General features: G+C 38.3%; 1 protein-coding gene across 1 annotated transcript in view; it reads left to right on the forward strand.

The window, feature by feature from the left end:
* Positions 1-13,315, forward strand: part of LOC139577789 (NACHT, LRR and PYD domains-containing protein 1 homolog) — a 127,366-nt gene that overhangs the window by 11,137 nt on the left and 102,914 nt on the right. The window lies entirely within an intron of this gene.

The raw sequence follows: 13,315 nt of genomic DNA on the forward strand, positions 1-13,315 counted from the left end.
ACACGTTTTGGGGTCCCGTTCGATCGTTAGTGGATATTTCGAAGGACAGAGGACATCTATCGACCAAAAGACGTTTATAACATAGAAAGGATACATTGCCCAAGAATCTGATGGAAGAACAGCTCAAAGTAAGCAATATTTAATATGATAAATCGTGTTTCTGTCGAAATATTTTAAACGCATATTTCGCCATTTTGTTTGGTATAGCTTCACTTGGCGAACCCTGTATTGAAAAGTAAGGATAATTTTAAAAATGTAAATCAGCGGTTGCATTAAGAACTAATTTGTCTTTCGATTGCTGTCAACCCTGTATTTTTTAGTCAAGTATATGATTAGCTTTCAATTAAACTAGATCACTCTGATAGATGACGTCAGACATATTGAGGCTTGATTTCCTAGTATTTTTATTGTGTAACCACGGTTTTGTATGGCTAAATATGCACCTTTTCGAACAAACTGTATATGTATATTGTAAAATGATGTTACAGGAGTGTCATCGGAAGAATTCTGAGAAGGTTAGTGAAAAAATTAATATATTTTGGCGGTGATTACGTTATAGCGCTCTTTGGCTGGAATCGATGCTCTGGTAACGTTTGCACATGTGGTATGCTAACTTATCGATTTATTGTGTTTTCGCTGAAAAACGCTTAGAAAATCTGAAATATGGTCTGAAATCACAAGAACTGGGTCTTTCCATTGCTATGCTTTGTCTATTTTTATGAAATGTTTTATGATGAGTAAATTGGTCATACACGTTGCTCTATCTAGTAATTCTAGTCGATTTGTGATGGTGGGTGCAATTGTAAACTGTGATTTCTACCTGAAATATGCACTTTTTTCTAACAAAAACTATCCTATACCATGAATATGTTATCAGACTGTCATCTGAAGAGGTTTTTTCTTGGTTAGTGGATATCAATATCTTAGTTGAGCCGAATTGGTGATAGCACCTGAAGGAGTAAGAAACTGATGGAGTTAGAATAGTGGTGTATTTTGCTAACGTGTTTAGCTAATAGATTTACATATTTTGTCTTCCCTGTAAAACATTTTAAAAATCTGAAATGGTGGCTTTATTCACAAGATCTGTATCTTTCATCTGGTGTCTTGGACTTGTGATTTAATGATATTTAGATGCTACTATCTACTTGTGAAGCTATGCTAGCTATGCTAATCAGTGTGTGGGGGGATGGGGGGTGCTCCCGGACCCGGGGTAGAGGCTCGTTAGAGGTTAAATTATTGTTAGGGAAATTATGTTTGCTTTTCTTTTAACAAATGTCTGTATTTTATTCATGTGCTGTTCTATAAACCAATTTGTGTGTTCATCAAGTGTCTGACTGTACAAATCCTCACTATCAGTAGCTGTAATTTGGCAGCAAGCCCAGATGATGTTTTGAGAACGAGATATCTCAGTTTCAAGGTCTCATCTTAGAGAGAAGAAGACTGGTGAGGTGTTGGTCTGTCAAATGCTATGAACCAGTATTGCGGTTAGCTAGTTGCGAGGATCCAGATGAAAATGTTCAGAGTTTGCGGTAGGAATCCGGGGATATGGAGAGAAAAATAGGTACTTTATGCTCTGGTTTGAGTCACGTTGTACGAACTGGCGAGAGCTTTCCGAGCTAAAGGTTAGCTGATGACCGCTAGCAGTGGTTTGCTGACTGATAGCTGGTAGCTGGCTAACTTCAGTTGAGGGATTCCAGATCCGAAGTAAGTATAAATACTTTAGAGAAAAAAAACTGATCCACGCCACATTGGGTGAGGCTGGTTGCAGGAGAGTATTTAGAAGTTGAGGTTTAAGAAAATATTTTTAAAAGAATTTGAATAAAAATATATATAGAAGGGACACGACAGGACAAAGACGTCTGACTGCTACGCCATCTTGGATTTATGTTGGATCATTCTGTTGGATATCTTGGATAATGTTTGGTTATTTGTATTACTGCTGTTACCATGGCAATTATCTAGTAATAATTACTTTTAATGCTGTTAACAAATGTCAATGCTATATTATTATTTGTGCTATAAAGAATATTGACTTCATTGCGTTTTTCATATTGTTAAACAACATTCTAAGTCTGCTAACATTTCCTCATAAAATGTTACACATTTCAACCATTTGTATTATTTTTCATCATCATCACTGCGGGACTTTTATTTTGAAGGAAAATCACAGAGATCACAACCTTATTTCTTGCTAGGTCTTCTTACTGGCAGAACGGAGGTGAAACGAAGCAGCGGCACCATTGAGCTATAATAAGAGACACTTTCCTCTACTTCCTTATTAACTTCTTGAGGCTATGGGGGCGCCATTTCGACTTTGTAAAAATGAGTTCCCAAATTAAACTCCCTCGTACTCAATTATTGCTCGTACAATATGCATATTATTATTACTATTGGATAGAAAACACTCTCTAGTTTCTAAAACCGTTTGAATTATTTCTCTGAGTGAAACAGAACTCATTCTGCAGCACATTTCCTGTCAGGGAGTGAGATTTCAGAAATCGAGGTCCCTGTTCTGAGGTCAGTTTATAAGTCCCCATGTAAGCCATCGGGCTACATGCACTGCATACGTCTTCCTCTAGATGTCAGTAAGCGGGGAGAATTTGAATGGAGTGGATTGCGCAATCTGGGACCCTATATAAGACCGTGGAACGGAAGTACCGTCCTTTTCAACGGTGCGCCTGGCGCAAGAAGACATCACAATGGCGTCCTGCAAACGCTTTCGTTTTAGTAGTTCTATATCTCCGGTCATGTTTTTATTCGTTATAGGTGTTAAAGACATCATAAGGTAGTTAATTTAAACCGACTTATAGCAGTTTATAGCAGTTTATTGCGATTTTCTGGGATTTCTTTGTCATGCGCTTTCACGAGTTGGACACGTCTCCAGTGGGTGGCTATCGTTAGCTGCTATTTCGACAGGAGAAGAGGACATCTTTCAACCCAAAGACGATTGTTCTGGAGAAAGGACACCTTGCCCAAGATTCTGATGGAAGCTCAGCTAATAGTAAGCAGTCTTTATGCTGTTAATTCGTACTTATTATGAATTATGGTGCGGTCTCGCTTTGGCGCACGCTGTATTGCGCAGTAACGTTAATTTTAAAAATCTAACACAGCGATTGCATTAAGAACTAATTTATCTTTCATTTGCTGTCCAACTTGTATTTTTTAGTCAAGTTTATGAATAGTTTTCGATTAGAATAGGTGCCTCTCCAGATTTTCTAAGTGTTTTACAGCGAAAACACAATATAGCGTTATATTAGCATACCACAATAGCAAACATCACAACAGCATTGATTCAAGCCAAACATAGCGATTACGTATAAACCACCAAAATATATAAATTTTTTCACTAACCTTCTCAGAATTCTTCAGATGACAGTCCTATAACATCATATTACACAATGCATATAGAGTTTGTTCGAAAATGTGCATATTTAGCGGCACAAATCGTGCTTATACAATGAGAATAGTGTCCAAAACCTCAAGCAATCTGTCGGGCGCCATCTTGGAGAGGAACCTAATCTAATCCATAACTAATAATAAACTTGACTAAAAAAATACAGGTTGGACAGCAATTGAAAGACAAATTAGTTCTTAATGCAATCGCTGGGTTACAATTTTAAAATTTACGTTACTTCAAGCATACAGCGTGCGCTAAAGCGAGATGCACCGAAAAACATGGCGGAATAATTATTTGCCATTTGTCAACATAAATACGAATTAATACATTAAAAATTGCTTACTATTTGCCGAGCTTCCATCAGAATCTTGGGAAAAGGTGTCCTTTGTCCAAAAGAATCGTTGCTAGGTTGTATTATGTCGTCTTCCACTTTGCAATTAGCAGTAAACATTAGCTTGAGAGAGAGAGCTACCCAACTTTCTACAGCGCCAAGAAAATAAATACCCAAAAATCGCAATATACTGACATAAACTGATATAATTCGGTTCAAAATAACAACATTACGATGTCTTCAACACCTATATCGAATAAAAACACAGCCGGAAATGTCTGAGATGTATAACCGATGGTTCCAAAAGAACGTCCCCAGCTCCTCAATGCGCCCGAGCGAAGGTGAAAAGAATCAGCCACCTCGTTCCCAATCAATTTATAGACTTTGGGAACTACGTAGAGACGCCATTTCAAGACTCCCTATTCGCTAACAACCAGGGGAAGGTGTATGCAGTGCATCTCAACCAATAGAAGACAGTCAGGGTTATCCACAGGTCTGGGAACAGCAAGCAGATTTCACCATTTTCAAATCCTCATAGGAGAATTGCTCTAAGTCTAGTTCTGTTTCACTTACAGACATAATTCAAACGGTTTTAGAAACTAGAGAGTGTTTTCTATCCAATAGTAATAATAATATGCATATTGTACGAGCAAGAATTGAGTACGAGGCAGTTTAATTTGGACACGAATTTGTGCTATGTCGAAATGGCACCCCCCTAGTGGCAAGAAGTTAAAGACATGGTCCGTAGACACTTGTAACCGGAATACCCTCTGTTACCTAACATGTTTTTGTAAAATGATCCTATTTTTAGAAGGCAAAACTAACTTTAATTAAAAGAAAATATATGTTCATCGATATATATCTAAAAATTCAAAGAAACATACAAAGAACACAAAGCATTAGGCAAAATAAAAATGCTAAAACCCCATTATCTAGGAGCACAGTCCTCATCCTTAAGACAATCTCCTCTTTGACACTTGGCACAGGAAAAAAGGTTCTGGGTGATGGTTATGACCATCCTCATGAATTTCTGTACACCACTTGCAATTGTGACGCAAATGACACTTTTTGTGGACATGTATAAGTAAACATTCATCTGAACTGGGTAATTGAACATATACATGGAAACCATCCTTACGAAAATCGTGACACGCATGACCACCCCCCCCCCCCAATCACTTCATAGAGACAGTTAGGGTTACCAAAGGGGCAGTCAAGAGGTCCTCCAACCGCATTGCAAGGCTTTCCATACTTATTGGTATAATTGCCTGGGCTTCCCGGTACAGGATCAATCACCACAGGAGGGTCATCTCTCCTTACAGACATCTGTTTAACTGTTGTCTGAACCACAATTGACTTTACCAGGGGTATAACACAACAAAATGCAATACCCAGAGCCAATAACCCTCCTCCCAACATGATGGCCATCCTAGCAAACATGGCTCCCCACTTTCCTAACGCTAGGTCCAACCAATCCCATACATGAGAGTTTAAACCAGCATTAGCCTTTACTTCTGCTCGTAATCCTTTGAGTTTGGCCATAGCAATATTGGGAATAAAGGTGCAACAGTCATCCCCAAACATGACACAAACTCCACCCTTCTCCGCTAAGAGCTAATTGAGAGCCTGTCTATTTTGCCAAGTCATTTTACTGGTAGCCTGTACCTGTTCCCCCAACGCCGTTAGAGCCGAGTCAGTATAGTTAATGAATCTCTGTTGGTTATAGTATATATAATTAATCCACTCTAAGTTCTTATTTGGTGTTATCCACAAGAATATAGATTCAAATCCTGATTTAACCTCATCTCTGGCCTTGAAATCCCGAGGTACACCTCTAAGCAGTCCAATTGCATTAAGGTATACCTCAGGATCCTTCTCGTAAGCCCTTTTAACTCTAGGTTTAACATAGTCATCATGGGGTGATTTAATAATAGTAACCTATTTAATTGCTCTAACTAAGGCACAAAGACCAATCCATCCATCAGACAATACATTCAACAGTTAGTTTCTGGATGTGTGGAAAGAACAATCAGCAATACCTCTGTCTTGATTTTTCAACATAGTAAGAGATGGCGCAACCTGAGTTATGTGACCACACAACCCTTTTCTATTCATAATCAACCCTTTATCATTACTTTTACGAACTCCCACATTCTCTAACACCCAAATAGTATCACATTCTACAGTGGTGTTTCCTACATCAATTCCTTCGGTGTGGTGTCTGAAAAAACATTCATATTTTCCTTTAACCACGGTACTTCTGTCTAATTGAGGTCCATTTGATTCAGTTCTAATGTTATAGGCAGCACAATCATTGTCTCCCAGCATGGTCTCATTCAACATAGTTTTACCCCTAGTGCTTACCCAGAGCAATCCTACATTCTATGTCACACAAGGGAATAGAATACTTTCTATTGGTACAATGGTCATTTTTCCAACTTACACAGTTTTTAAATGATGCTGGTTCAGAGACTATTAAAAGATCAGACAAAGGTGATTTTCTACACAAAATACAATTGTCCATTCTGTGTTTGTTTGCCATATACTTAGCTAATTCGTATCACTCCTTCTTCACTACTTCTTCTCGTGTGGTGTCCTTGAGTGGTTCTGATTCTGATATATCTAATTCTGTCGCTTTTACAATGTTCTTATCTTGAGGTAGATCATTAGAGTTTATCAGAAAGTTCCAATGTCAGTACAAAACTCTCCTGACTCTGATGTCTCAGGTTGCTTTGTGGGTACGGTGGTCTGCTTGGTAAGGGAGGTCGATGTCATCTTAGTGGTAGCTACTGTGGTCGTCACAGCAGCCGCCACCCTTGTTGTTGTCACAGGTTCTTCCTGTTCAGGTGCAGGGGTAGGATCAATCTTTATAACCTTTTGTCAATAGGGGGAGCAGTTAGCATTTTTTTTTTCTGGGTGTCGCCAAATTAAACTGCCTCGTGCTCAATTCTTGCTCGTACAATATGCATATTATTAATTCTATTGGATAGAAAACACTCTCTAGTTTCATAAACCGTTGGTATTATGTCTGTGGGTGACCCAGAACTCTTTCTACAGCGAAATCCATGACAGGTACTGCGATGGTCTGAGAGCGAAGCTCTGGTCTCAGATCAGTTTTAAAGGTCTGTGTGTATCCTATGGAACGACATGAACTGCACCCGCCTTCCCCTGGATGTCAGTAACCAATGAGAAGTGGAATGGGCTTGCTACGTAGCTCTCAGAGGTTATAAAAGGCCAAGGAGTGAGGGTAGCCTTCCTTTCGACGCTGACCATTACGCAGAAAGGGACCTCAGGATGCCATTTTCAATCGCTCAGTAATCAACGTTAGATGTATCCGTCTGTAATTTAATTCGATATAGGTGTTAGAAGCATCATAACGAAGCTATTTTAAACCGAGTTATCTTCTTATGGCTGCAAGGCAAAGTGTTGAGTAGCCAGTGAAATCGTGCCCATTTCAAACGGCCTCCTACTCAAATCTTGCTCGTAAAATATGAATATTATTATTCTATTTGGATAGAAAACACTTTCTAGTTTCTAAAACAGTTGGAATTATTTCTCTGAGTGAAACAGAAGCCCTTCTGCAGCACTTTTCCTGACCAGGAAGTGAAATGTCAGAAATCTATGCTCTTTTCAATCTGATGCCTATACATGGTCTTAACATCTAGGAGTCTGCTGACAGTCTATACGCCTTCCTATTGGTGTAAAGAGGATGTCAGAGAATATTTTTTTTTGCTCCTCTTGGTCTGTGGTGGAAAAAAACCTATTTCTTTGACCTGAGCGCCCACTTCCGGTATTCTGAAGGAAGTGGGATGGACTTCTGTTTTGCCTTCCTAACGAACGGCTAACGTCTCCGGCTCGAATTTTTTGGGATATATGTGACCATATCATCGTAATGTATGTTTTTTCAATATAGTTTAATCAGATTATTGAAACTTTATTCGGGAGTTTTGCCGTGTTCCGTCGTATGACTGTGTTTACGTTGGGCCACGGCTACTGGAAATGGTAAATGAACAGGGATATTTCTCATTCTGAAACAAAACAACGACTCATCTGGACAGAGGACGCCTGTTTCAACATTCTGATGAAAGATCAGCCAAAGTAAGACTCATTTTATGATGTTATTTCATATATCTGTCGTGCATGTGAACGGGTCGTGGGCGCCCAAATGTGTCTCTCTATTGTGGCTACGCTAATATAGCGATACATTTTGTTTTCGCTGTAAAACATTTAATAAATCGGAAATATTGTTTGGAATCACAAGTTGCCTATCTTTCAATTGCTGCAAACTATATATTTTTCGGAAATGTTTTATGATGAGTAATAAGCTATTTGACGTTGGTGTCTGTTGGTGTCTGTAAATATTATGGCTGCTTTCGGTGCACTTTCTGATTTGTAGCTGAAATGTAAAATATGATTTATACCTGAAATATGCACATTTTTCGAAAAAAAATATGCTATACAATAAATATGTTATCAGACTGTCATCTGATGAATTTGTTTCTTGGTTAGTGGCTATTTATATCTTTATTTGGTCGAATTTGTGATAGCACCTGATGGAGTAAGAAACTGATGGAGTTAGAAAAGTCGTGTCATTTGCTAACGTGGTTAGCTAATAGATTTACATATTTTGTCTTCCCTGTAAAACATTTTAAAAATCGGACATGTTGGTTTGATTCACAAGAAGTTTATCTTTCATCTGGTGTCTTGGACTTGTTAATGTGTGAAAGTTAAATATTTTTTAAAACTAGCTTTTGAATGTCGCGCCCTGCACTTTGAGCTGGATGTTGTCATAGTGTGGGCGGTGTCGGGCTTGCAGCCCAAACAGGTTATATCAGATTATGCGAGTATATTGCTATTTTTCGGAATTTCCTCAGTATTGCGTCTTGAGGATTTGGACACGTTGGGGCAAAATAGCTGTTGTTAGCAATATCAGAAGGTTTGGTTTGGTTCCTGTCAGAGCTGAGCTATATCAGAAGTTGAATGCAACGTTTTACAACCAAGCAACGATTCTTTTGGACAAAGGACCACTTGGCCAAGATTCTGATGGAAGCTCGTCGAAAAGTAAGAGCTATTTATGATGTTATTCCGTTTTTATGTGGAAAAATGTAAACTCAATAATGGCGATTAGTGACGCCATTATTGCGGCACTAGTCTGGCTGTAACGCACACTGTATGTCTAGTAACGTTAATTTAAAAAATCGAACTCAGCGGTTGCATTAATAACTAATGCATCTTTCATTTCATGTCCAACCTGTATTTTTTTTGTCAAGTTTATGAATAGTTTTAGTTAGTCCCAATAGTTTTCGATAAAAATAGTTGTATTTTCAAAATGGCGCCGGGCAGATTGCTTGAGTAGTTGAACACTATTTCCATTGTGTAAGCACGATTTGTGCCGCTAAATATGCACATTTTCGATCAAACTCTATATGGATTGTGTAATATGATGTTACAGGAGTGTCATCGGAAGAATTCTGAGAAGGTTAGTGAAAAAATTAATGTATTTTGGTGATGATAACGCTATAGCTAATTTTGCCTTGAATCAATGGTCGGGTAACGTTTGCAAATGTGGTATGCTAATATAACGATTTATTGTGTTTTCGCTGTAAGACACTTTGAAAATCTGAAATATTGTCTGAATTCACAAGATCTGTGTCTATCCATTGCTGTGAGCTGTGTATTTTTAAGAAATGTTTTATGATGAGTAAATTGGTAATACACGTTGCTCTATGAAGTAAATTTTAGTCGCTTTGGGGAGATTTGTGATGGTGGCTGCAATTGCAAACTATGATTTATAACCGGAAATATGCACATTTTTCTAACAAAACCTATGCTATACAATAAATATGTTATCAGACTGTCATCTGATGAGGTTTTTTCTTGGTTAGTGGCTATCAATATCTTTATTTGGCCGAATTGGTGATAGCACCTGATGGAGTAAGAAACTGATGGAGTTAGAAAAGTGTTGTCTTTTGCTAACGGGGTTAGCTAATAGATTTACATATTTTGTCTTCCCTGTAAAACATTTTAAAAATCTGAAATGGTGGCTTTATTCACAAGATCTGTATCTTTCATTTGGTGTCTTGGACTTGTGATTTAATGATATTTAGATGCTACTATTTAATTGTGACGCTATGCTAGCGATGCTAATCAGTGTGGGGGGGTGGGGGGTGATCCCGGATCCGGGTTTCTGAGGCAGTAAAAGTTAATGACCGTAGTGCTACTCCCTTCGGTCACTGTTGTTTTTGTTATTTCAACTATTAATTCTTCACCTTCAACTGGTTCAATCTGATTCATGATGAGCACCCTCTCGTCTTTTTCTTTGATTTATGTCAGGTCACATCCTTTCGGATCACAAACGACTTGTCCCTTTGTTTGGTGATGTGTCCATCCACAGAGTGCCATCTCCGGTAAGGGTTTGATCCTTATGATTGAGATAGACTTCAGTTCTCCTGCTTCTGTTATAAGTTGAGGTGGAACAGAGATTCTAACGTTGTCAGTCTTTTTGGATTGTTTGGCTGATTCCTTTCTTCTCTTCCTGCTTCCACCATACGTCTTGATTGTGCGTGAGTCTGTTGTTTCTATACTAGCATTCACTGTTACTTCTGTTATGTCAATGTCATTATTCTTTTGTTGTTCTAACTTCAATTGTCTGTAAAGGAGACCATTCAAGAGTTGAAAAGTCAATTGTGGGGAAATCCCCATTTTCTTCAGCTTGCGGGACTTTTCCTCCTCTTTCTTCACCTGAGGCTCCCTCCTCAGGCAGGACTTAGCTTCCATCTGGAAGGGTTTCAATTTTAGGGAAGAGATGTTCTCATTCTGTTCCTTGTGAGGCCTCTCCTCCTCTTCTGGGTGCATTAGTCGGTGCACCTGTCACATTTTGGCTTTCACTTGATTTGCTGTTTTCTTGGCTCCTCCCTGGTGAATCAGCATCCTCTGTGTCCTCATCTCTATATGGTTGTGTCCTTCTCTCTGTTGGGACTCAGGTGCAGTGGTTCAGATGGTACCACGTCTGGCTTCCTTTCACTTGGACGGCCGTTCTTGTTGCTTTGGCCACCTCATAGGGTCCTTCTCTCCTCGGTTGATCCCACTTCCTCCGGAACACTCGAACGTGGACTAGATCTCCTGGTATCACTGGGAGAGGTCCTTCTGGTCCCCTTGGATCATCAGACGCGGAACCTCTCGTCCTGGTTCAGGTTTCTGCCTTCTTTCTGTGAGGCATTCATACTTAGAGACTTATGGCCTCTGTTCTATGATTGCACCATACATCCTCTTACTTCCATCACTCATCACACAACAAACTGACATTCCAGCTGAAGCTGGCGAACCCCTCTCCTTCTGGTTTCCTAAACATAAGACTTGGAAAGCAAAAGACAAAACATAACAGTATTGACAATGTTATGTGTTATGCATAAATATATTCATGAAAACTGAAATCTGAGACCATGACAATTCCCACTCTCTCTTCACCTGACTATGCCTCCAGGATACTTTTCTGCTGGACTCCACAAAAATAAAAGCCCTAAAAAGCTTCCTCATGCTTCCACCCAGTCTTCCCCTTTCGGCCCCAGGTTCTGAGAGGTGTTCCCAAATCATGTCATTTTTTACTTAGTTTCCCATCTGCTCCATTTCAACTGATAATCATGTGCATAACCTTAATCAACATTATCTCTTCTTGACGTAATTCAACACTGTATATGCTTTCACATCAATTCCTTTAACATGTTTGTTTAGAGTATAATATCCTATCATCTATTCTTTTTCACATGATGCATTAAAAAATGAAACAAGTAGCCCCCAAACTCAACCCAGTATGTCTATAGTGGAATCTAGTCTCTCTCTCTCTGATTCCACGTCCTCTGTCATGGTGTTTTCAAGCTCACCCATTATTCAGCTGGACCTCACTTCTCGTGAGACTTATGCACCCACCAAAGAGAGAGACATGAAGATCTTTACCACTGCAGTGTTGTAAGAAGTATACCACCAGCCTGGTGTATCTTGATGTACACTCAGTCTCCAGAATGCAGCCCAAGCCCTTCCATTTCTGGCTGTTTTTTCCTGAGGACATACACACTAACACATGGGTTATTTCCTGACAACAGACTTTCTTCTTATAGCAAGATCACTAAATCTTAATTTTTAATAACAGCCCTATGTAAACATTCTGCCTCAAATACCTGGCCTCCTGCCACAGAAATATTCATAATGATAGTCAAATGATGGTCCCTACAGCAACTGCTGTAAAATAACATGTAATCAGTCAAGTGTCTTCCAGTTGGATTAATATCCAATCCTAACAAAACTATGTCATAAGTTTCTTAAACTTTTGCTCTCGTGTTCAAAATGCCACCACTTATTCTTTTTACCATATCTTTAGGTATGTGAATTGTTCTATTTACTTTAGAATTGTCCCTATATTTTACACAGCCAGCTGTCTTCCCTTTTCTGTGAATTATCTCTATTTTTATACATAGTTTCTAGAAATAACACCCCTTCACTACCATTACCTTCATTTATGAGACCCCTCATATCCCCAATGTAGTCACAGTTTTTCTAACCCATAACAGCCATTGTTTGATACATACTTAAAACATTCTTAAATCAATTTATATATCATTTATATCAGTATCAGTCCCTCCTCAGGAACATATACACAACCTTATGTTCCTCAAAACAAAAATAAATTGACCAAACGAGAAAAAATAAAAATAATAATAATTATAATAATTGCACATTTGCAATATTACCACTATTTGTAATGTAATTAAACCTGGGGAAAACGTCCATCCGTTTCATTCTATGCCAATGTTATTGTTGGTCTCTTTCTTCTTCATCCTTGGGTATCATCGCACAACAGACTACCTTTTTATTCAATTATATTATTACATTTTATCATTTCAATTCCAATGACATTATAAAACAAAAGAAACAAAAAACCTTTAATCTAATATTCTGTAAGTTTTGTCAACCACCATGTTTCAGGATTAGTTTCCAGAGCTTCCCCAGGCCTATTAAATTTAAACAGTTCTATATCTAAATAACTAAACAGTTCTTTTTTAAATACATTTTCCAACCCAATATTCAGGATAACAGTCCTTAGTGTTTACTTTAACTCAAATTTGACCTTATCTATTCATCTCTTTAACCTCTACTTCCTCAGAAACCAGGGTCCGGGAACACCTCCACCAATAAAAAAGCTGACTAGCATAGGCTAGCATAGCGTCACAAGTAAATAGTAGCATCTAAATATCATTAAATCACAAGTCCAAGACACCAAATGAAAGATACACATCTTGTGAATCTAGCCATCATTTCTGATTTTTAAAATGTTTTACAGGGAAGACACAATATGTAAATCTATTAGCTAACCACGTTAGCAAAAGACACCATTTTTTTTACTCCACTAGTTTTTTACTCCATCAGTAGCTATCACAAATTCGACCAAATAAAGATATAAATAGCCACTAACCAAGAAACAACCTCATCAGATGACAGTCTGATAACATATTTATTGTATAGCATATGTTTTGTTAGAAAAATTTGCATATTTCAGGTATAAATCATAGTTTACCATTGCAGCCACCATCACA

This window comes from Salvelinus alpinus, chromosome 6, assembly GCF_045679555.1.
Source record: "Salvelinus alpinus chromosome 6, SLU_Salpinus.1, whole genome shotgun sequence".
In the NCBI taxonomy this organism is placed as follows: domain Eukaryota; kingdom Metazoa; phylum Chordata; class Actinopteri; order Salmoniformes; family Salmonidae; genus Salvelinus; species Salvelinus alpinus.